At 41.9% G+C, this 26,328-nt stretch overlaps 1 protein-coding gene across 1 annotated transcript in view; it reads left to right on the top strand.

The window, feature by feature from the left end:
* The window catches only part of ZFPM2 (zinc finger protein, FOG family member 2), a 588,691-nt gene that overhangs the window by 32,180 nt on the left and 530,183 nt on the right, over positions 1-26,328 (top strand). The gene's annotated exons all lie outside the window — the stretch shown is intronic.

The raw sequence follows: 26,328 nt of genomic DNA on the forward strand, positions 1-26,328 counted from the left end.
TTGACTATACTCAACTTGTATAAGGCTGCGTTCACACGTTGCTGTTCTACCACGATCGAGGAAAAAAATTCAATGTGTTAAGGCAGCCTTCAGGCAGTCACCAAAGCAAATGAGCAACACAATCATTCGTCAGGTAATTGGATCGTTCATTACTCGCACATCATTAGCAATGATATTCTATGCGCACAGACAGATCTAATCTACAGTCGTTCTATGCACATAGAATTCTGGTCGGCCTTCCTATAAATCAGCTTACATACGGCTGATCGACATGCACTATATGGGCTGAAGTTGGCAGGTGAAAATACAACTTAAAGGGGGTGTCCAGGTTCGGGGTACAGGTCTGTAGTCATTTTATGTGACTGCAGACTAGTAAATCCTCACAGCGCACTGTCAGGATTCTTTGTTGCTGGTTCTGGGAGCGGGCGGGTGCATGCACACATTCAGTCACATGCCTATTAGACGTGTACGAGCTTGCTCAATACATCTAGTCAGAATGTGGCCAGAAGTATACAAATCACATATTCGTTCCCCACCCAGAGAATCCTGACAGTGCAGACTATCGAGCTGTGAGGATTAACAAGTCTGCAGTCACAAAGAGAGACTTCAGATTTGATCCCCAAGTCTGGACAACCTCTAACAAACTTGGCACTTTACTCATTCCCCGCCCGGCACCGGAAAATCCTGACAGCGCACACTGTCGAACTGGGAGGATTAACAAGTCTGCAGTCACATAGAGAGACTGCAGACTTGATCCCCAAGCCTGTAAAACCTCTTAAACAAACTTAGCACTCTTTGCATTGCCAGATCCAACTCTGCTATACCTGTATATATCATTAGAAACAGACGGACTATGATGTATGTTGGAGAAACCAGAAATTTCTCTTAATGGCAAAGATAAATGATTGAAGGTCATTCCAAAACTCCTTTATCTGTGGTGTTATAAATTGTGATACCTGGAATGAATTTTACTCTGGAAAAGATAAAAGTTTATAGCAAACTTTCAGACACTTACAGCTGCTAAAGTCATATGTTCACAGGCTGTAAACAGTATTTTGATCTCCCCATTATTAAATATAAGATATATTTAACATGTTTAGCTGCTATCTTATTGACTTGCACATAAGCGTATATTCACATTGGACGTTCTGTCTTTATTTTTGTCAGATTTTCCCTTCAGCATAATTTTTTTTTAAATAAAAGCAATTGAAAAATTACCCAAAAAGATGTCATGATAATTCAATAGATTTTCTAGATGGGAACTGGAATGACATTGTTTCTACAAACGGGCAGCGTATATGTGAACAGAACATTTTGGATTGTAGATAAATGTGCAAGAAAAATATGTAAGAGTCAAAATCTGTTCAAGACCGAAGGTGTTTTTGACCGTTTTCTAGCGTAAAACATGTTCGAATGTCGTAAAAAACTCAAAAATTGTTTCATTTTTTTTTTACGTAACTTTGAGTTTCACAAAAATGTTGTGATATTTGGATTGTAGATATATGTACTCTGCAATCTACACCTGATACACTTTAAGGCCATGTGCACATTATGTCTTTTAAACTCAGGCACACCTGCCAAGTTTTTCAAGGAGAAGACAATTCAGGAAACTCTGGCATTTTTTTTTCTTGAAGTTTCTTTTGTGTTGTTTTTTCGAGTGTTTCCTGAGCGCTTTCTTGATGGTTTTGGCCATCAGTGTTTTTTGGATGGTTTTGTGCAGTGTTTTTACTGTCATTTTACTGTAACTTTTTTTCACTCTGTTGAATAATGAAGAATCTGCTGGCATTTTTTTTTAAGAAAATACTATGGCAGGATGCTCCAAAAGACGTCCGGCGTCTCTGGGTGTCTTTTGAGCTTTCCAATTGACTTTTATTATAAAGTACAAAATGTCTTCTGAGAGGAAAATGCCAGGAGAATGGATCGATCACTCCTTTTATCCACTTGGCGTTTTTAGAGACCTGAAATAGTTAACAGATGTTCAAAAGCCTGAACAAGTGAACGGCAAGTCGTTTCATTCATTTCTTTTGAGCATTTTCTGTTTTTTTAGGTGGTTTCCAAGGAGCAATCAGCCTGAAAAAGTTGTTGTGTAAGGAGTGTTTGGAGCGTAAACTCTCCATAAAACTCCTGAAAAACACAAATCTCCTCCAAAAACAGCGTTTTCGCTCATTTTCCACTCCAAAAACCTAGCATAAAGATTCAGTGTGAACATACCCTTAGGACCAAATTCATTAAGCAGTTTTTGCCAGAATTCTGGTATAAAATAGCTTGAAATATTGCAACATTTTTTGTGGAACTCAAAGTTACGTAAAGAAAATGAAACAACTTTTGAGTTTTTTACGACATTCGAACATGTTTCACTCTTGAAAATGGTCGAAAACACCTTCGATCTTGAACAGATTTTGATTCTTAAATATTTTTCTTTTACGTTGAACCAGCCTTATTAATAAAATAGTTTAGTATTTGTAAATATGGTACCTAAATATTGTAATTCAGGAGTTTTTATTCTGTTTTCACACCTAAAATGGGTCACATCTAAAGCAGTGTGCCCACGATTAGTTTTTGGTAAGTTTTTGACGCTGTGTATTTTCACTGTCTCACAGTTCCATCAAAGTGGATGGGATTTATAAAAATCTCATTCCCACTGTGCTTTTTTTTTACCTAGCAAAAGTTTACCTGCTTTTTTTCTTGAGGCTACGCTGACTTTTATGTGCAGATTTCTCCCATAGACTTGCATTAGGAGCAGAGAATCGGTAAGTAAGGAAGGCACCTCCTCTTTTAGTGCATTTTTGCAGCATCAACACATAAAAAAACACATGTAATCCACATATGACTGTATCAATAAAGTTTTGTCAAAGCCAAATACCAGAAAGTATCAAAAACAAAAACATGTCATACCAAAAACTACAGCACCAAAATGTGATAACGTGAAAAACAGCAAGTAATCTAATATTCCTTATGGGTGCAGACATTCTGCAACATCAAAACCTCACCGAAAGCTCATCGTGGGAACGTAGCTTAAAAGTGCGGAAAAAGCCCGAAAAAAAGGATAGTTCATAGTGCGTTTAATATTATTTACCTATTAAGCTATAGTCTTTTTGCTGCAAAATATGGCAAAGAGAGGCTGAAATATTGCCCCCCTCCCCAAAATAGAGTGTTTTAGCCAAATATTGCTGGGTTCCAGAGAAACACCTTTTTGATTCATCTAAAAATGATGTTTTCCCAAGAGGAGAATTTGTTTCTCTTTGATGTAAAAAAAAAACAAATGAGAAGGTAAATGAGTGCAGCGTTTCTGGGGCAATGCACAAGGCTGAGTGCTGGTGCCTGGGAAACATGACATTATTAGAGGAGATGCATCCAGCGATGGAATAAAGGGTAAATGCTATACGGGACATGGAGATCAAACAAAAGCACAGATCTGACATACTTTATGTATTATATGTAATGGTGTGATTGAACGCGGCTCAGATTTCTCTTGTGTGGCATTACGGAGGCACTTAGGAAATTGGAACATAATTACATAGGTTGAAAATAGACACAGGTCAATCAAGTTCATTCTTTCTCAATCAGTTATACATTCTCTATCACTAGATTATTTATGACCCACAATGGTTATGAGAAAAGTATCCAGTCCTTTTATAAATGCAGACATAGTACTACCTACTGTATTCCACAGTCTGACTACACTAACTACAAAGAACCCTTTCCTATATAGATGTCAAAATCACCTTTCCTCCACACATAATGAAAGTCCCTTTAAAAGCGTTGTCCCATGAACAAAGTACCGTATTTTTTGCTTTATAAGACGCACTTTTTTCCCCCCAAATTTGAGGGGAAAAAAAAGGGTGCGTCTTAGAAAGCAAAATCACCTTACCGGCTGCGGTGGAGCGGGTCCCGGAGATGCTGCGGGGTGCCGGAGATGCGGACGGGGTCAGGATGGGGTGTTCGGAGGCGGCTGCGGGCCCCATACTGTCTGCCAAGTTCTGCGCTGGAGGTGTCCGGTGGTGCGGGGGCTCCGCCGACATCTTGTGGCAGCTGGAGCCCCGCACCTTCCATGCTGTCCTATGCGATGGACTCCAGAAAAATGGCCGCTGGAGGCGGCGCATGCTCAGATTGAGATCTCTGCACCGAGATCTTGTCTCCCGAGATCTCAGTGCCAAGATCTCAATCTAAGCATGCGCCGCCTCCAGCGGCCATTTTCCTGGAGTCCATCGCATAGGACAGCATGGAAGGTGCGGGGCTCCAGCTGCCACAAAATGTCGGCGGAGCCCCCGCACCACCGGACACCTCCAGCGCAGAACTTGGCAGACAGTATGGGGCCCGCAGCCAAATCCGAACACCCCGCCCTGACCCCGCAGCATCTCTGGCACCACGTCCGGATCTCCGGCACCACGTCCGCATGTCAGGGACCCCGCAGCATCTGCGGCAACCCTGGGACCCCTCTCTACTAATGCCGCCCCCCTCCCCCCAAGGTAATCTGATTATAATGCGCACCGGTTTATTAAAAAAACAAACATTTTTTTCCTATTTTCCTCCCCAAAATTTGGGGTGCGTCTTATAAACTGGTGCGTCTTATAATCCGCAAAATACGGTACATTTTAAATAATAGATCTTTGAATAATAAATAATAAGTTCCACAATTGGATGGGTTAAAAAAAATATATTCCTGTGCTGAGATAATCTTATAAATGTGCCCAGGTCACATGACCATAGATTCTCTCATCAAATCGATTATGTAAATGACACTCTGATCCAAGTTTGCTCTGCGTATCGGCGTAGTGTGATCAGATTCTCCCGGATAGCACCGGTGAAGAGAAGATGGAGAACAAAATTTCTCCATCTTTTTCATTCTTTGAGTCCGTGGAAATTGGACTGAAAAGATTATTTTGATCAAAGTTTGATCAGAGTTTGGACCGAGTGTCATCAGTTTTACTCATACTCGGAGAATAAAAAAAAGTTTCTACACCTTCTCCTTCCTGACAGTCCGAGAAAATTGGACCTCACTAGGTTGTCATCCAAGTGTTGTCCGATTTTTTTCACAGACCCATAGACTTGCATTGCCAATTTTTATCTGACCCTTGGATCAAAATCAGACATGTCCTTGCAATTTTAGGCGGACAGACACGGACATGTTTTTCTGCTGTTTCTTTTTCATCTCTACGTCATTTCTAGGTCCAGTTTTTTACCGTCACATGCTGTCTATTTTTCTTAACGTCTACAATTAAGAAAAAAATTCAAGGCTTAATACAGTTTCCTATGTAATTTTTGTAATGAATCCGTTACAGATGCCGTACGGATGTTGTTTGTTTAGCAATTATTGAGTTTTGAATCTGATCTGAAAAATAGAATATGCTGGTTCATAATGCATTTTCTTCTTCATACGACCAATCAGTCTGGGTGTAAAAGTGATGATCTTGAACCATCCTATTCACGTACATTGGACCATGTGCTAGACATTTAACACACGGACAGCACCGTAAAGAAAAATGCACTCGTCCGAACCTGTCCTAAGTGTTGTGACCGGTGGAGCCATTGTCTATGGACGCTCCTATACTGGTACATGGGCTCCGTTGCGTACTTGTTACTGATGCATTAATATTTAGTTACATACAGAATTGTAAAATTGGCAATAATTTCACCAGAATTGTAGGGATTGTAAATATCGATGGAGAATTTTACACGGGAGCGTATTAAATAAACTGTCAGTACATGAAGAATGGATTCGCAGCCAGGTTGCTTTCCAACAATAGCAGATTTTACAGCATTTTATTTTGTGTATTTTATAAGACGCAGACTTCCTCTGTTGATAATCTCATTTGTATCACACAATCAAATTCTCATAATTATGACAACCTATTTTCCTAGTGAGTTTCCTTCCCTTCCCCAACATTCACATAAAAATAATGGAGATCATTGTATGGAAGTATTTACCTGTTACTAATGCTGCAAGTGTGAATTAATGAGGATGGGAGGTGGGGGAGGGGAGATCTTTAGCTAATTATAGGATGATTGTATAACCAGAGATCTAATAATTCAATGAAACACTTTTTTTTTTAAATAAAACTTGAAAGGGGACTTAATAAGGACCTGTCATTGGGTAAAAAGTGTCCAGTTGTTGCTTATTTTATTCCTGCTGCTCCCCGAAGTACTCTATTTTTTTCTTTTTTAAAGTCTAACATACGGTTCCAGAGATATGGGCCTTTCCATGGGATGTGCCCAATATGCTAATATTTATAGTGTTTACAAGGAGGTGTGGATCACTGAGTAGACAAAAGACACCCCTGCAGACAATCCTATGGGAAACGCCCCCTAGTAACCACCATAAGCATTATGGCCCATATCTCTGGAGTCACACAACGGATTTTAAAAAAGAAAAAAAACAGAATACTCAGGGGATCAAGTGGAATAAAATAAAAGCAAAAAAGGCTATTTTTCCCAGGTGACAGTTTTTCTTTAAAGAGGTTGTCCACTACTTTAGCACTGATGAGTTGAGATGAGCGGACCAGTGGAAGTTCGGGTACTGGTACCCGACCTGAACTTTAGTCCAAAGTTTGGTTACCCGAACCCCATTGAAAACAATGGTGACCTGAACTTTGGATCTAGAAAAAAATTCTCTCTCTCTCATTCTCTCTCTGGAACTCCGAACTTTGCAACAGAATTCTGGGAGAAGCCTGTGTTCGGCGTTTAGATCTGGACACTAACTGTCCAGTACGAAGCCCAAACTTTTAAGTTCGTGTTCGCTCATCTCTACTGATGACCTATCCTTAGGATAGGTCATCAATGTCTGATGGGTCGGGGTCTGACACATGGCAATCAGCTGTTTCAGCTGATGGTGATCAGCTGTTATCGGCAGCATTGGCCGCGGAATGGATATACTCACTTGCAGAGCTGGCCGTCATCTGATAGTGGCCGCCGCAGGGTACTACACATCCACCTCCTATTGATTTAAATAGGAGACTGATGTGCTGTACCCTGCCTCGGCCACTATCAGAAGGCGGAGCAGCTCCGCAAGTGATTACTTCCGGCCAGGGGCCGCTGTCGATAACATCTGATTAGTGGAGGTGTCAGGTATCGGACCCCGACCGATCAGACATTGATGACCTATCCTAAGGATAGGTCATCAGTGCTGAAGTAGTGGACAACCTCTTTAATAAAGGAAATAAAGGGTTAATAGAAGAAGGGCAAACATTGTAATGGATTCAATCCATGTAAACAGTCCTGAGTGCTGATGACGGGACTGTGGCAGAGAAAGCTGTTCATTTTCTGGGAAGCTATTAGGAGAAGATATTTAGGTTTAACCCTTTGCACTTGGTAGCTGTTTCAAGTGACATTTAAAAAAAAAAACATGGCTGCATTTTTTTCATGGGTTTTCCGGTACTGCATGTACCTGATCCATGGACATGAGGCAGAGCTGCAATACCACACGCAGCCTATGAACAAGGGTGGTGCTTTTTCTTGTAAAATAAACTAACCATTTCCCTAATTTTCCACATCACCTTTCAATGAATGCATAGTAGGCTGGGGTCACACCAGTGTACAGTATATGCTCTCATCCGAGAGATTCGGGTCGGTTATGCTAATCACACGCTAATCAGAGCTTGAGCAGAGCGTGATACGATTCTTTCGGATGCGGAGAAGATGGAGAAAAAAAATGTCTCCATCTTCTCCATTCTGCCAGTCCGTGGAAATAGGACAGTACTCATATGTCATTAGTGGAGTCCGATGTTTTCCATGGACTCATTGACTTGCATGGCAGAGTGAGATCCGAATATTGCATCAAACTCGGGCATGCGGTGATTTTTTTTCCCCCGAACCGGCTCTGCTCGAGGAAAAAAATTTAGACATGTGCATTGCCCCATAGCAGAACATTGGTCGGATGTTTTGTTGGTTCAAAAATACAACCATGTGTACAAGCCCTTAGAGTTGAGCAAAAACATTTCATAGGACCCTGATACATCAGTATCTATGGCTGCTAGACCCGAGCACTATAAACCTCCTACTACCTGCTGGCATATCAAGTGACTTTTATGATTAGTAGGTCCGGTGTAAGACAAATACGTTGTGGTATGATTCAGCGGACTACTGATCTGGTCTGGTGGCCATGGACTACTGACCTGGCTGTGGACCAGGGTCCTGCTGATCTTTTTGGTCATCTCTACCGCATGTATCTGTTTGCCTGTCATAACTTGGTCCATGCAGTCTTCTGAGGTCTGCATCAATTAATATTTTGCGGCCTAAGCACCACAGGCTTCTAATCTTACACTCCTTTCTTGTTGAACATGGTATCTCTGATGGATAGATAGTTTTGAGGGAACTTTGTGTTTTCTGTGCTTAATAGGATGGTCCTAATCAGCAATTAACAGCTTTCTTTGTATGTGTGCTAAGAAAGCTGACAATCACTGAGAAGGACCAACCACTGGTCTCTTAAAGGGTTATTCCCATCTTCAAGATGCTATCCCAATGTGCAATAATAAGAATATTTACAAATACCTTCAAATAGAAGTATAGTGTAGTTCTTCTGATCAGCTATGTCGCTTACCCCATGGGCAGGGCATTGCAGTAGCTTAGGTATACATGGTAATGACCACTAACAGCTGTCACTATATGAGTGATCATAACCATGGATACCTAAGCTACTGCAATGCCCTGCACATGGGGTAAGTGACATAGCATATCAGAACAACTATACTACATTTCTAATTGCAGGTATTTCCTAATATTAATCTTATTACACTAAATACACATTGGGATAGGATCTTGGAGATGGGAATACCCCTGTAAGCTCCTTATTCTCTGTGCCATGATGCCTACAGATAGGATTGCATGTACAATGTGACAGACTACTTTTAAAGGAAAGCCCCAATAGCAATTTCACAGTGAAGCTTTATATAATGTTGACGTTGAGTGATTTGGGGATTTTTTGAGAATTTGTTTTTATGTTTTTTAGCAACATCATGTCATAAAATCAGAATTTTTCCCACTTTCTGTGACCCTATAGCAGTACATTATAGGAGCGCTGATGATTATTAAGCTCTGTTCACATTGTGTTATGACTACACAGAAAGTGTACATTGGATTATCCGCTGTATGGACCTCTGATGTATGTCACTTTTGAGCTGAGGGGTGTACATTTTTTTGGTGGTGGCCTCTGTATAAATATTATCATTGCTGGCAGCACATTGCCCTATGTAAAGCATGATCCTGTATGGGCAAAGAGCGTTGAATTATCGATTATTCTTCCCCATATTGCTTCTTTCTTCCTGTGTAAATCAGCCAGTAACTAAGTGATGAGCGACTTATTAACAGAATAAGACAAATCTGTCTGAATGGGCCTTAAAGGGGTTGTCCATTTTCAGGATAGTGGGCCCCAAACGTGTAAAACACATAAAATATTAAAGTAGGCAGATTGTCACCCTCCCTGGGTCCAGCGCAGACTTCCCTTATTGCATCGGTGACTTTGTAGCTAATCACTGAGCTCAGCGGCTGTGCCGAGGTTGACAGCATGCGCCATATTTTCCAGAGCTTGCGGCCCCCTTTCCTGAAAGTGAACAACCCTACTTTAAGGGTATGTACACACAGGGTTATTTGAGAAGGTTTTTTTATTTAAACAGGTCAGCTTCAAAAACCTCTGAAACACAGCTCAAAAGAAAAACACTTAAAGGGGTTGTCTGGTCCAAATCAGTAAGTCTGCAGTCACTCTGCAAAGGAGTATACAGACAGGACAGCAGGGGATCACAGCTGATTCTTATTGTGAGGTAAAACATTTCCCTGCCTGTTTTCAAACAATGTTTTACTTCAAAGAAACAATCACCTGCAATCCCATGCTGACCTGTCTGTATACTCTTTTGCTTCCTCCTCTGCCCAGAGATGTGGTATGATGAGACCGTGTTTCGTACACGGTCAGACACAGCCATTACACAGGGGCACATTTATAAGATTATCTCAGCACAGGAACATTTTATTTAAACACATCCAATTGTGGAACTTATTATCATTCCAAGATCTATTGCTTAAAATGAACTTTTGTTAGTGGGAAAACTCCTTTAAGCTATACCTGCAGTTCATTATTCTTCTGCCTATAGTAAGTAAATCAGAATTGACCACCCATCCTTAGGATTTGAGCAGACGACCATCAGATCGCACTCAGACCAGTGTTATTCTATGGCGCCGTGCAGATGTCAGATATTTTCCGATGCGGACATTGCAAAACAATCAGTGCATGCCCGAGTTTGATCCGATATTCAGATTGCACTTGGCCATGTAAGTCAATGAGTCCATGGAAACCATCGGTCCGCACTCGGATGACGTCTGAGTGCAGTCCAATTTCCACGGACTTACAAAATGGAGAAGATGGAGACATTTTTTTCTCCATCGTCTCATCCAAGAGAATCGGGTCACACTATGATGATCACATCCTGATTAAACTCTCTTCCGAGCCTGATCAGAGTGTGATTTGCATGATCAGCTCGATTCTCTTACATGAGAGAATACACGACCGTCTGCATCTAGCCTTAGGAAAGGCCATGAGCAAATATGCAGCGTCAAAAACTCATTGTGGGAACGTAGTCTTAACTACAACAGCCCTGTGATCTTCTGTTTTTTCCAGTGTTTCCCTGCACAGTCAATTTATCTTGTAGGGAAAGAGCTGTTTCACTTGCAAAACCGCGTGGCCATTATGATCAGCCACACGGTCTTGGGGGTGAAACAGCAGTCTCGCTGCAAAACTAAGTGATTATGTATGGAAACGGTGGAAAGACTGCACAGGCTGCTGTGGCTAAAAGCCACAATGACCGAGCCAAGTGCATTTGGGCTCATTCAGATGTCAAAGATGTCTAAAACGAAAAAAATCGACCGATATTCGTCAGTATTTTGGATCAGATTTTCATCAGTGTTTGATCCTTTGTTGATATTTTGGATCAGAGTTTCATGAGTGTTTAGTCCTTTGTCAATATTTTGGATCAGATTTTCATCAGTATTTGGTCCTTTGTCAGTATTTTGGATCAGATTTTCATCAGTATTTGGTCCTTTGTCAGTATTTTGGATCAGATTTTCATCAGTGTTTAGTCCTTTGTCAGTATTTTGAATCAGCTTTTCATCAGTGTTTGATCCTTTGTCAGTATTTTGGATCAGATTTTCATCAGTGTTTGATCCTTTGTCAGTATTTTGGATCAGATTTTCATCAGTGTTTGATCCTTTGTCAGTATTTTGGATCAGCTTTTCATCAGTTTTTGATCCTTTGTCAGTATTTTGAATCAGATTTTCATCAGTGCTTGATCCTTTGTCAGTATTTTGAATCAGATTTACATCAGTGTTTGGTCCTTTGTCAATATTTTGGATCAGATTTTCATCAGTGTTTGATCCTTTGTCAGTATTTTGGATCAGATTTTCATCAGTGTTTAGTCCTTTGTCAGTATTTTGAATCAGATTTTCATCAGTTTTTGATCCTTTGTCAGTATTTTGAATCAGATTTTCATCAGTGTTTGATCCTTTGTCAGTATTTTGAATCAGATTTACATCAGTTTCGGTCCTTTGTCAGTATTTTGGATCAGATTTTCATCAGTGTTTGATCCTTTGTCAGTATTTTTGATTATATTTTCATCAGTGTTTGGTCCTTTGTCAGTATTTTGGAGCAGGTTTTCAACAGTGTTTGATCCTTTGTCAGTATTTTGAATCAGATTTTCATCAGTGTTTGATCCTTTGTCAGTATTTTGAATCAGATTTTCATCAGTGTTTGGTCATTTGTCAGTATTTTGGATCAGAGTTTCATCATCTTTTTTTGTGCAGTAACCTTTCTCAAGGTTTACCTGTGAAACAAACATGAAAATTGGACAGCACACAGAGTGCACATAGATGGTATCCGAGTGCTGACTATTTTTTTCATGACACAATAGACTTACATTGGTGACTTGGATCAAAATTAGATTAGTCGGTGTTCTAGAGTGGAACACTGGGACAGCAAAAATATATGGACATGTGAACAGTTCCATAGACTACAATGGGTACATGTTCTGTGAAAAGAAACAAAGATGGAACTTGTATGAATGAGCCATAGGATTGCTCCATACAATTCCTCCCAACTTCTGCCATGAAAAATGGCTCTTCTTGGAAAAAGTAGGCAGATGCCATTCAGTGGACAGTGTATTCTGCACTGGGCTTCTCCAGCTCACGGCCCAAAAGCAATTGCGTGCCCTGCCGCCATTGGTGGTACGTCACTGTATCCTGGAGATCCGTCCTACATTTTTGCACATATGACGGATGTTTCAGAACTGAATATATCATTTAAATTCTGCCTATGAGAATAATGAATAGTTCCTGCACTTGATCAGCCTAGTGTCCAATACGCAGGTCTCGCATTCTCAGGATGAGACAACGGACCCCCACAAATCAAACATTTATCAGCGCAAATCAGAGATAACAGTAAGTATGTCTGCAGTCCTATGTAAAAATCACAGAAATATATTACAGTTTGACAATGAGTTGTTCCGTAGCCCGTATGACACACTCAGCTCTGCTATATCTGTACATATCGGGCTGCCTACAAGTGCCTATACTACAGTCATGGCCAAAAGTTTTGAGAATGACACCAAAATTATATTTTCCCATGATCTGCTGGCCTCTGGTTTTTATTAGTGTTTGTCTGATGTTTATATCACATACAGAAATATAATTGCAATCATATTATGAGTACCAATAGGTTATATTGACAGTTAGAATGAGTTAATGCAGCAAGTCAATATTTGCAGTGTTGCCCCTTCTTCTTCAAGACCTCTGTAATTCTCCCTGGCATGCTCTCAATCAACTTTTGGACCAAATCCTGACTGATAGCAGTCCATTCTTGCATAATCAATGCTTGCATTTTGCCAGAATTTGTTGGTTTTTGTTTGTCCACCCGTCTCTTGATGATTGACCACAAGTTCTCAATGGGATTAAGATCTGGGGAGTTTCCTGGCCATGGACCCAAAATCTCTATGTTTTGTTCCATGAGCCATTTAGTTATCACCTTTGCTTTATGGCAAGGTGCTCCATCATGCTGGAAAAGGCATTGTTGGGCGCCAAACTGCTCTTGGACGGTTGGGAGAAGTTGCTCTTGGAGGACATTCTGGTACCATTCTTTATTCATGGCTGTGTTTTTAGGCAAGACTGTGAGTGAGCCGATTCCCTTGGCTGAGAAGCAACCCCACACATGAATGGTTTCAGGATGCTTTACAGTTGGCATGAGACAAGACTGGTGGTAGCGCTCACCTCTTCTTCTCCAAATAAGCTGTTTTCCAGATGTCCCAAACAATCGAAAAGGGGATTCATCAGAGAAAATGACTTTGCCTCAGTCCTCAGCAGTCCACTCCCTGTACCTTTTGCAGAATATCAGTTGGTCCCTGATGTTTTTTCTGGAGAGAAGTGGCTTCTTTGCTGCCCTCCTTGAAACCAGCCCTTGCTCAAAGAGTCTCCCCCTCACAGTGCATGCAGAAGCACTCACACCAGCCTGCTGCCATTCCTGAGCAAGCTCGGCACTGCTGGTAGTCCGATCCCGCAGCTGAAACAGTTTTAAGATATGGTCCTGGCACTTGCTGGTCTTTCTTGGGCGCCCTGGAGCCTTTTTTACAACAATGGAAGCTCTCTCCTTGAAGTTCTTGATGATGCGATAGATTGTTGACTGAGGTGCAATCTTTGTAGCTGCGATACTCTTCCCTGTTAGGCCATTTTTGTGCAGTGCAATGATGGCTGCACGTGTTTCTTTAGAGATAACCATGGTTAACTGAAGAGAAACAATGATACCAAGAACCAGCCTCCTTTTAAAGTGTCCAGTGATGTCATTCTTACTTAATCATGACTGATTGATCGCCAGCTCTGTCCTCATCAACACCCACACCTGTGTTAATGGATCAATCACTAAAACAATGTTAGCTGCTCCTTTTAAGGCAGGACTGCAATGATGTTGAAATGTGTTTTGGGGGTTAAAGTTCATTTTCTGGGCAAATATTGACTTTGCAAGTACAGTAATTGCTGTTAAGCTGATCACTCTTTGACATTCAGGAGTATATGCAAGTTGCCATTACAAAAAATGAAGCAGTAAACTTTGGAAAAATTACTATTTGTCTCATTCTCAATACTTTTGGCCATGACTGTACAAAATGAATACATATTATTTTTGGACAGCGTTCAAGAAGTCACACATTCTTAGAAAGGTGCAAAAATGAGCTGCATTTCATTCTCCCCCCCCCCCTCCTAAAATCGCTTTTGGAAAGCAGTCAGGAAAAAATGGCAGGAATCTTAAAATCACTCAGAATGTAAAACATCTGATTAAGATGAAAGATGAACTGTCTCTGGCACAGCAGAGCACAATGTCAAAACTTGGGAAAACAACTTAAGGAGATTAAAAAGTCTTGGTAACTGAGTTACTTAATCAGACACAAGACTTGTAAAACACAAATGTTCCTGTCTTACAGATGTATGGAAAGCTTAACGTGTACATGTAGCAGAGCTGAATGTGTTGTTCATCAATGGGAAGCCACTGAGGTAATACTGGCTACCCTAGGGATACAGATACCGCAGAGTGAAATCACAAACCTCACTCTGCTGCTTACTGATTTCACTTTCTTAGGCCACGTTCACACTTTCAGTATTTGGTCAGTATTTTACATCAGTATTTGTAAGCCAAAACCAGGAGTGGGTGATAAATCCAGAAGCGGTGACGTTTTTCTATTATACTTTTCCTCTGATTGTTCCTCACCTTGTTTTGGCTTACAAATACTGACGAAATACTGAGCATGTGAACATGGCTTATGACTATGTTCCCCGAGTTTTTGATGCTGCAGATTTTCTGCACCATTTCTGCACCCATTAAGTAAAATAGGTTACTTGCATTTTTCATTGCGTTTTTTGATGCTGTGATTTTTGTCTCTTTTTGTTATGTCATGCTCTAAATAAAGCTGCCTTGTTTTTGATACTTCCTGGTATTTGGCTTTGACAAAACTTTATTGACATACTTAGGTGCGGATTATATGCTTTCTTTAATGCGTTCCTGTTGCGGAAATTAACTTAAAAAGCATGTACATTTTTTACCTGGGAAATGTCCACATCTAATGCAAGTCTATGGGGAAATTCCGCACATAATTCTCAGCGTTCCAGCAAGAGAAATTGACATGTTGCAGATTTGAAACCCGCACCGCAGGTCAGTTTACACAGTGTAAAAAGAAAGCGCAGTCGGCATGAGATTACTATAAATCCCATCAGCTTTGCTGGGACTGTAAAACTATGTGTTTTTTATGCAACGAAAATACGCAGCAGCAAAAACTCATAGTGCGAACATAGACTACTAGATGCAGTAATGGTACAGAATATCTGCAACATCAAAAGCTCAAGACACAGCATAACCTCTGTGTGACTATCCAGCACCTGCCTCTAATACCAGCAATCAGAGCCAACACCGATTGCTGCTGTTTAACCATTTAAATGCCTATATCAATTTCTACTCCTGCAAATTGAGATTCTGGTTCTGACTTTTGTCCTATGTCATGTGATATGGCTCATTAGAGGGTCGATATTGGCTTTTAGGATTGCTACTTCCTATAGGTGGCACTAGAGTTCTAGTCCTCTTCTTCTCTGAAGAGACAATTTACATATATCCCAGAGGAGCATTGCAGCTTAAAAGTCTCCTCACCTTGGCATGCTTAACATGTCACTCTCCGCAAGGAGAAACTTTAACCCTTGGATCCCAGTCAGATGCCTCTCACCCAGCTAAATCAGATTTCACACTTTTCACTGGCGAGGGGCAGTATCCTGAAACACAGTGTCTGGAAATTCGAATTCTGGTTCTGGTTTTTATCCTAAGTCATGTGACAAGGCTTGTTAGAGAGTCGATATTGACTGTTAGGATTGCTACTTCCTATAGGTTGCACTAGAGTTCTAGTCCTCTTCATCTCTGAAGAGACAATTTGCATATTTCCCAGAGGAGCATTGCAGCTTAAAAGTCTCATCACCTTGACATGCTAACTTGTCACTCTCCGCAAGGAGAAATGTTACCTCTTGGATACTGGTCTGACGCCTCTCACCCAGCCAAACCAGATCTCACATTTTGCACTGATGAGGGTCAGTACCCCGAAACACAGGGTCTGCAAATTGAGATTCTGGTTTGACTTTTATCCTAAGTCATGTGACAAGGCTCATTAGAGGGTCAATATTGACTTTTAGGATTGCTACTTTCTATGGGTGGCGCTAGAGTTCTAGTCCTCTTCCTCTCTGAAGAGGCAATTTACATACCAAAAATATATAAATAAAATAAACATACTTGGTATCGCCATGTCTGCAAAAGTCTGATCTATCAAAATATAAAATGATATAACCTGTATGGTAAACTCTGTAAAGAGAAAACATGTAAACTCCAGAATTGCCTTTTTTTTGGGTCCCTGAATCTCCCCAAGAAATGCAATAACATGCAATCAAAGCATTGTATATACCCCCAAATCATAACAATGAAAACTGTCTCTTTGCATGCAAAAAACAAGCCCCCAGACCGCTTCACCGAAGGAAAAAAAAATCGAAAAGTTATGTTTCTCAGAAAAAAAAACCTAAATTTGTATTGCAAATCTCCATTCTTGAGTATATTATATGGTATAATGAATGGCGTCATTCAATACTACAGCTAGTGCCGCAAAAAACACAAGACCTCCTACAAGTATGTTGATGGAAAAATAAAAAGGTTATGGCTCTAGGAAAAAGAGAAGGAAAAAATGAAAGTGCAAAAACAAAGAAAATCAACCAGACGTTAACAAATAAATTATGATGTAAGGGTGGACATTCCTTTTAAGGATTTGCTTTTTCTTCTAACGTAAATTCTGGTGTAAATTTGTCCAGTTCATTAGCGTATCCGTCCTAATTTACCAGTGTTATCCATACTTCCTTTCCGCAGCTCATCGTAGCTATTACACTCGCCCTCTTTTTCCATAATTTCCTTTGTTGCCATTACTAACCTTCCTTATCAAGCGGCAAGGAAAAGGAGGAAATTTTTTCAGCAAAGCGACCTGATTGAATGGAGCACTCACTGCGGTGCTCTAGATAATTACCATTCCTTTGTATTTGAGGCGATCCAACGTTTTAACATCACCCTGAAAATGTAATAATAATATTAATTTGTGTATTTTTTCTCACCTGTATCTGAACACGCCGCTGTACAGACGTAATTAGTCTGTGGCACAATTATTGTTACACGATCGTTGTCTAATATGATAACGAAGTCGAGGGACAGAAGTTTAATATTTTTTTTTTTTGCTGACTTTATATATCCCGTAAGCCCCCAGCAGGAGAGGTACTGAACGGAAGGTGTAGCCTCCCCAAGAAAGATGGGTTCCTCAGCAAGGCTGGTTTGGGAATTTTTGTGAGAATTTATATCTGGGCTCAGATTTTTATGAAGTGGCAGGTAGGTCATACTTGCCAAGATTTTTGGAAGTTCTTTTGTGGGAGAGGTAGTAGAAGGATTGCATTATTTTTTTTTTTTCAGTCCATTTTCCTGCACCCTGAATGCATCGGGACACCACAGCTCCGTCTAATGATAAAGCATCTTTGTGCCACACATGTCAGATGTTCAGTCTGGAAATGAGGGTCGAGTTTGAATCGAATTTCGTGAAATTTGCGACTTCATGCAAATTCAAGCAATTTGAAATTCAATTTGTGGTTTGCAAAAAAAAAAAAACTTGTTTGGCACCATTTTCGACCCCGCTGAAGCATTAGGCAGTGGGCAGATGTTATTTTGCATGGCTTCTCCATAATGCCCTGCAGCTGTGACAGCCAGCGGATTAGAACACCTTGCACAGTGGTGGTCAGTACCAGGGACATCACAGACCAACGGTTCCCAGTGGAGCACAGTTTGTATAGCATAGTCGTTTTCCATCTCTAGTGTCACGGGGTAAGTCTCTCTCTACTGTAGAGTGTAAGCTCTTATTGTTAGTGGGGTCCTCTCTCTTCTGTACAGTGTAAGCTCTTATGGTCAGGTGGGGGTTCTCTCTCCTGTAGAGTGTAAGCTCTTATGGTCAGCAGGGACCTCTCTCTCCTGTAGAGTGTAAGCTCTTATGGTCAGGTGGGGGTTCTCTCTCCTGTAGAGTGTAAGCTCTTCTGGTCATCAAGGTCCTCTGTTTCTCCTGTAGAGAGCTCCTATGGTTAGTGGGGTACTCTCTTTTCTGTACAGTGTAAGCTCTTATGGTCAGGTGGGGGTTCTCTCTCCTGTACAGTGTAAGCTCTTATGGTCAGGTGGGGGTTCTCTCTCCTGTAGAGTGTAAGCTCTTATGGTCAGGTGGGGGTTCTCTCTCCTGTAGAGTGTAAGCTCTTATGGTCAGCGGGATCCTCTCTATCCTGTAGAGTGTATGCTCCTATGATCACCAGGGTCCTCTCTCCTGTAGAGTGTAAGCTCTTATGGGCAGCAGGGAGCTGTCTCTCTTTCGCCTTTAGAGTTTAAGCTCTAATTGTCAGTGAGGTCCTCACTCTCTACTTCTCTCTCCTGTAGAGTGTAAGCTCTTATGGTCAGCGGGGTCCTCTCTCTCTCCTGTAGAGTGTAAGCTCTTATGGTCAGTGGGGTCCTCTCTCTCTCTCCTGTAGAATGTAAGCTCTTATGGTTAGCGGGGTCCTCCTTCTCTTGTGTAGAGTGTAAGCTCTTATGGTCAGCGGGGTCCTCTCTCTCTCTCCTGTAGAGTGTAAGCTCTTATGGTCAGTGGGGTCCTCTCTCTCTCTCCTGTGGAGTGTAAGCTCTTATGGTCAGTGGGTCCTCTCTCTCTCCTGTAGGGTGTAAGCTCTTATGGTCAGTGGTGTCCTCTCTCCTGTGGAGTGTAATCTCTTATGGTCAGTGGGGTCCTCTCTCTCTTCTCTCCCCCACATGTATTTTCCAAGCAATTAGAATCTCTCCAGTATTGAGAAATTTATTCACCGCAAATTTAATTTTTGTGACAAAATATCTGCTCTTTTCTAATTGAAGACAGCACATAATTTCTGGAGGTTCCGAAAAGTTGGTGCAACTCACAGGGATATTCTCAAATTTTCTAGGAGTGCAGGTTTTGTATTAAGCCAAGGAGAAGCAGTTGGACGCATTGAACTGCGATAAAGAGTCTGCATTTAATCAAGACAGAAACAAGGACGCTGTGTGGGATTGCTAGAGAAATCTGAAAAAGTGAATTCTATAATTTAGTGAATTAATGTGTAGATGAGGTAACTTGCTGATGTTTAGTTTTTGGCTGGACCTCTTTTATGTCTTTTATATTGTATTGTGACAGCATCTGTCTGTTGTTTTAGCTCTGTAATCTTTGGTTTGAGGTCTGAAATCCAGCCAGTATAAGTGCAGCATTTGAAATCTCATAGCAATAAGCTTGTGAGCGCACTCTCCTAGGAAACTGACCACCTCTGATGGGCAACAAGCAGTACACAATAGAAGTTGAAAAATTTATTTGTTTTAGAAAATGAAAAGTTTAGCAATTTAACCCATTTACGATAATGCAACAGTCCCTCTAAGTCCTTTCGTTGGAGGTACATACTAAGAAGGATGTCGCAGGAAGTCAGACTTTGGACTTGTGCACACGACCGATATCTCGGACGAGTGCTATCCGTGGTTTTTATGGACCGAGTGGTCTGAGGGAAAAAAAATGGAAGAAATATCCGATTTTGATCCGAGTGTCCGATAAAAATTGACAATGCAAGTCTATGGGTTCGTGAAAAACAGCAAACTGCACTCCGATGACATCATCGGAGTGCGGTCACATTTTCACGGACTAACAGAATTTAGAAGGTGGAGAAACTCTTTTTTTTTTCTTCTTCCCACGTCCAAGAAAAACTGATGCCACTCTGATCAGACTCTGATCGGCATAATTTGACCGTTTTTCTTGGATGGAGAGAAAACAGTTGTGTGATCATACCCTTACAATGACAATCCATGGTCTATTATTGGATGGTTATGCTATAGTTTTTGTTTGTTATGGCAATGCTACAGACAAACAAGCATGATTTAAGGGCCCCATATACATCAGATAGCTGGTTTGGTCAGCATCTATCTCTCCTGAAGCGTCTCCATACACAGAAGAGATCATTCTACCAAGCACCTTTGCGTTCTCTACGAGGAAGCCGCTACCAGTGTCCTTTGGCTGCAACTTATCTTGCCAAGGACAAAAGAATTGGCAGTCCAAAATTGGACATGCAGGATTCTGATCTTCCCCAACATAATCAGTCTGGGGGAGTCGGGAAGCCCCCATACACATTACACTCTTGGTCAAGTTTGGCGATATTGGCTGGTTCGGTCAACGTTAGTCTAATATGTATGGGAGCCTTAATTTAGTTCAGAAACCATGATCATCAGATCTAGAAAATTTACTACAAGGACACTTCCATGATTTGATCTGGTTCGGGTTGCAAATGTGTTAATCCCAAATGTGGCCATACTCATTAGCTGAACATCTGCTAAACCCCCAATTTCCGCAGGCCTGACTGACCATGGAATATATATGGGGGCATTCCGACTTTGCTCAATGGGAAAAGAAGAGTTGAACATGTTGAATTTCAAAACATTAGATCCCTATGCTTTCAAGGAAGATAAGCTGCTGACAGTGCAAATTACATTTTTAAATATCCATCAATTTCTTGAAATTAAAATTGGACCTAAACTGGTCACTGTTTGAAATAAACTGCCAATCATAACACACTGAACTGCCACCCCTATTTCCAGATCTTTTCTGTATCTTCAGAAAATGACCTAGTTTTTTAAATCAGGTCTTTATTATGTTAAAATGTAACATGTACTTTTCTTTTTAAAATCTTTGGGCAATTTTTATTTACATTTTTTTGTATCACAAGCTATATGAAAAGAAAATCAGAAATCTTCATTACCATTACAGACTGAATAACTGTAAAAGGTAAACACGGTAGATAACAAAGGATCCACAACTCTCAATAGGTGATGTCACAGCTCACCTCCTCCCCCTACTTTCACAATGACCTTTGTCCAGATAAGAGCTGTAAAGGTTCTCTGTCAGTGGTCGCATGGCAGCTCTAAAATGGCTACGCTTTCCAGATTCCTGGGATTGCCCTGGCCTTCACGCTTCTGGATCTGGACTTAAACAGTGGCCTCTGGGCTGGGGTCACGGAATAAGCTGCAGTACGGTGGTGCAGGCTGGCACGAGTGCTCAGGTAGCCTGGTCACAAACAAGAGGACAGGAAAAGTACAAAATCAGGAGACTCAAGAATAGTCAATAAAATTTGCCGAGGTCAAAACAGGATAAAAATGTATTACAAATGAACTAAACAGACCAGACTAAACCAGAGGAACAGAAAACTATATCTGGCAGCTTCCAGCAGAAAGCTGGAAGTTTAAGTAGGGTGTGGTGCTCTCCAATTAGCTGGAGCAGGGAGCTGATAACTTCACCCATACTGTCAGACTGTATGGCACTACAGGTCCCAGCCACCCTAATGTTAGGGGATGTTTAAGGGACTAGACTGGCCCATGGTTACTTCTGCTTCCCTAAATACCCTATACAGGTGTCCCTTGTTGTGTACACGTGTTCATTTTAATTGCTGTCACCCTCAGACTGCATGCTGCTGTATATTGGAGCAGGTCACCCTTTATTGTCATGAAGAATGAGGTAGGCCCTATTAATAAAATAAACTCTTGTTTACTTGGTCTTGAAACTATATACAACAGGTAGTAGGTAAAACACTTCAATTCTTCATCTGCATTATATGACAAAAGCACAAACATTTCGGCACATAACTTGTGAGAAACGTTACTGCAGAATAACAGGTTAAGTTGAGGGTCTCCATCTTCTCAGCACAGGTCCACATGTGCCAATGTGTTTCAGCATTAGACCCTGTGGACTATGTAAGGGCGCTCTTCCAGGTGCAATGCCTTATGGATGTGTCCCAGCCTGACTGATCCTGTAGTCCTTCACAAAGACCGCCAGGTCTGGCTACCAATAAGATTTATGCTTAAAAGTCTTTTTCTGTAGATGCCCCAACTTGCCTGCCATGAGGAGAAAATGCTGTCTCTGTTCCTTGATAATGAAGCATCTTACTACCTTCTTTTGAGCCTGCTCTTCTGTGCACACACCCAGTATGGCTGACAATGGTGACTGTACTCTTCTTTGCTGTGTAGCTGAATTAGACTAACTGATAAACAGGAACTAAACTCCCAGTGTCCACTTACTCCTCCCCAAACCATAGGCTGGCCTTACAGTTAACCCTGTCATCCGTGACTGACAGGAGCTGGCCATCTTCTCCACCTTTACAGATGCACAGAGCCTGCGCTGTCCAGAGCTTCTGGTTCCCACGTCTCTTCCATCACCGGTGCTGCTCAAAGAATGAATATGGTGGTGCCTGGTGACCAAATGAAGCATCGCAAGGGCAGGTCCTGTTGGAGATGTGACAAGAGCATGCTAAGATTAGAAGCTCAGAATGCTTCTATACAAACAAATAGGGTCTGACTCAGCTTATTGCTGCTATTGTCCATGTGCACAACAGGACGTAGCAGTCATAAGTTAGACCTAGTAGCCACTACAAAAATTGCTCGATTATTTTTTAACATGGATCATCTAAAAAATAAATGAAATGCTTTTTAAAAAATACATTTATAATAAATACCCTAGTTAAACAATGTGATGACACATTCCACCGTCCATAGTGTAGAGTCTGCATGGGTGGTGCAATACTTTTATCCTTGGTAGTCTTTGAGTCATTCTTTGCCCCTACAGACCCTTCATCAGGTCCATAAAATTTTTTTCCATTAATTCTGATTACCTTAGTCTAGATGTAAAATAACCGGACTTTTTTCGGTTAACCTTGTACTGGGGTAAGTGATAATAAAGAGGCTTATCATAAGACTTTGCTAATAAGGGAAAGTGATTCTATCAGGGAACAGTGGAGTCTTCTTGAATAGTAGACGTGATTTATTAGGATAAGCCAGCTGGTGTAACTTTGTCTGTCTCCTCATTATCAACACTCCTATCGTATGGATAGTTTTCCCTGAGCCAGGAATTTAGCAAATGTGAGGATATAGTCTAGAGAGGAGCACGAAGATCAGACTCCTCTGCCGAGGGCCCAGTGGGTGAAAGGGAAGACTGTCTACACTACACAGATTTCCTCAATGTTTTATGCTAACATTAATGCGCTCGACTAAGACTGTTTACACTGATTTTCTTAATTACAATTTTATTGTCTCTGCTTCATGTATTGAATAGAAGAGTCACTGCCACCACTTTGGATGGAAGATTAATGAGGGTCTAACAATCACTGAACTGTGGGTCTGGTCTTCTATCGGAAGCCTTTGACTTAAATGAATGCTGGTGATGGATGGAGAAAGTTACGGCGCAGTCTGGATTAGTGAATGAATATTGTTGATTGAGATTTAGTAGTTAGTGATGGGATTTGTACCTGTGGGAATAAGCTATTGAAAACGATTTGATTTCAGATCCTTTAGACACATACAGATGCTGCGGAACCCAATTTGCCATTTAGCAGTCTCTTTAGTGTTCTAGAACAATGTGAATTTGTCACTTGGGGTGCCGCTCAAAAGCATGTCCTGTTTGTTAAAACCAGCGCCACCCAACCAGCACACATGTCTGTGGTCGGAACGTCTTAGCGTTCCATAGGGTAATGTGCCAAGATGGTTCTAAGCCTATCAGCCTGGTTGCTTGTGTTTTAGGCACTATTCAAAAGTCCTATAGCCCTGATTCAGCAGTTTTTCGACAGATTTATGGCATAAAATATTTTGAAAAACTTGCCATAACTTGTGCAGCTCAAAGTTTTGTGCATTTTTACACTTTTACATCAGTCCCGGCCACATTCACTTGAATGACTTGAATGGTTGAGTGGTGCCACATGATTGTGGTTGCTTTTGGCACAAAAGTGTCCTAGTTCTTAGGCTAGGTTTGTATGGCAACTTTTGGTGCAATACAGTTTGCCATAGATTGTTGTATGCCGCAACTACATTGTAGCATAATGTGGGTCACATTCGACAGGCAAAGCACAAAAATTGGATCTAGTTGGATTGTTATTTGCCTTGTTTTTCACGGTCGCGGTACTGCATACAGATAACTTTTACCTGTGTCGCGTCCAAAGTTGCTACGTAGCTTCAGCTTCAAAGGGGATGTCCGTGACTTTAACATCAATGGCCTAGCTTTAGGATAGATCATCAATGTCTGATCAGTGGGGCTGCAACACCCGAAATACCTGCTGATCAGCTATTCCCGGTGTTGTTGGTGGCCAGGACTGCTCAGGTACAAAGCTGCATTGCACAGCTTCTTCGATGGAATAGTGTCCGTGGCTGGGTACTGCGCATTCACCCTATAATGATTTGAATAGGTGTCAGATGTGCAATACCCGGCCACGGCCACTATACAACCGACAGGGCTCTGCTGTGCAGCTCCGCAACTGAGCAGTTCCAGCCGACACTGGGAACAGCTCGCACCGACACCGGGAACAGCTTGTACACCGATCAGACATTGGTGACAAATCCTAAGGATAGGCCATCATTGTTAAAATCCCGGACAACCCCTTTAAGCACAATAATACATACACAATATGCTTTTGCATGTTTGCCTGAGTTGGAGGTTGTGGCACGGTACAGTGAAAGAATTAGTACCCTGGGTGAAGCACAATACTGAATACTTCTGATACATACTTACTAAATGGTGACAGATTCACATTATGGAAAAATGAAGCTAAAGCATAGATAGAATTACCAATTGTGCCAAATGATAGGCTCAGCTCTACTGCATCTGTATAATCATTATTTGCTTGTGATTATGACGCGCCCCCTGGGCCATGTTCAGGGGAAACCCGGAGCCGGATCTGGATAGGGGTAGTAGTCCTTGTGGCGGTGACCCGGTCCGTGCCCAGGGTGTCAAACTAAGTGGCAGTCTATGGCAGTAGATGTTAACTTGATCGACTAAGCCACCCGTTGAGTGCGGCTTTGAAGCCGCCGCTGCAGAACAGTCCACTGAGGCCAGGTGTATAAGGATGTGCAGCGTGGTGGTATAACCCCCAACGGGAGGGGTATGGCCTCAGGGCAGCAGGTGAAGATGAGGGGGGTTGTGACGGTGCAGTAAGAAGAGTCAGAGTCAGGAGATGCAGTTTCAGGGGTTTTACTCACAAGTGTTCTCTCAGTCACTCTGGCCTTGAGTGACCACCCGAGCCGTGCTGCGTCCACCAGGTCCTGGACTCGGCTAACCCCCAGGCAGTTCTGGAGCGTGGTCCTGAGCTCCCTTCTCCCTCTCTGTCTCTGGCCATTCCCACCAGGGATCCACCTTTGGCCGGCTCCCTCGGGTCTCTTAGTGGTCAAACCTCCTCTGGGTTCCCTGACCCTATGCTTGGTGTGCCTTTCTGGTGGATTTGGTGAGGGTCGTGGCAAATCTTGACCACGACCTCCGGTTCCTGGCTGAGGATAAGTGGCCTCCACCAGTTCGGGTTCCGGTACCCGTGTCCGCCAACCCTTCACCCTTTTTGGTCTGATTCTGGGTTCTTAGGGTTCCCTCTGGTCTTCCACTCTGGGCCTTTCTTTCTCCTCTCTCCTCTGCAGGCTTGGCTCTGGAGCTGGGCCCAGCCGGAGCCACAGCTCCCTGTCAGCCCTCCTGGCTGAGCTCCTCTGCTCTGCTCCTCCTCAGACTGACTGACTAAAAAGACCCTGTCCTAAGATGGTGCCCACCTTATATACTCCCTCTATGTGTGAGCCCAGGTGACTAGCACCCAATGAGCTCCTAGCTTTACCCAGAGTACTCCCCCTATCTGCCCCTACACTACTGGGATGTTCCACCCCCCTCCCACTCCAGCCAGGGACAGACGCTGTCGTACCTGCACATATACTTGGTGGGAGTACCGTAGTTCTGTCCCCCGGAAATGGGATGTATGTAGTGCATGCAGCCTACTGAGCTCAGTCCCACACTCCATCCTTACCCGGGAGTGGAATACCAGACCTCTGGGTCGAGGTGCAATACCCCTGTAGCAGCCGAGTCCTCAGGGTGCTACAATTATGCTGTAAAAAAAGCGTTAGGGAGAGAAAAAAAAATAGATTGAAAACATAAAATAGAGAATGAATTTAATGGATACAGTATCAGTGCAACAATTACTGAGATTCTAAACTAGCATGTCAGGAGTCAGGACACATTATTGTATCTCATGTCAAAACCGCTGAAATAATCTGAAGGTATGAAATAGGGATGATGTCTTCATTTGTGACCTAAATACGACTGTAAATCAACCAAATTAGCTGTAATCTGATTTTTTTTTTTTTTTACAAGTTGAGATGGCAATGTACTAGTAAAAAATGATAGCGGGTTCTGTATTTTCTAGTCCCAAATTCTATTTTTAAAATGTAGA

This window comes from Phyllobates terribilis, unplaced genomic scaffold (genome assembly GCF_046119375.1).
Source record: "Phyllobates terribilis strain yellow unplaced genomic scaffold, ASM4611937v1 Scaffold_4__5_contigs__length_816908805, whole genome shotgun sequence".
NCBI classification, from domain to species: Eukaryota; Metazoa; Chordata; class Amphibia; order Anura; family Dendrobatidae; genus Phyllobates; species Phyllobates terribilis.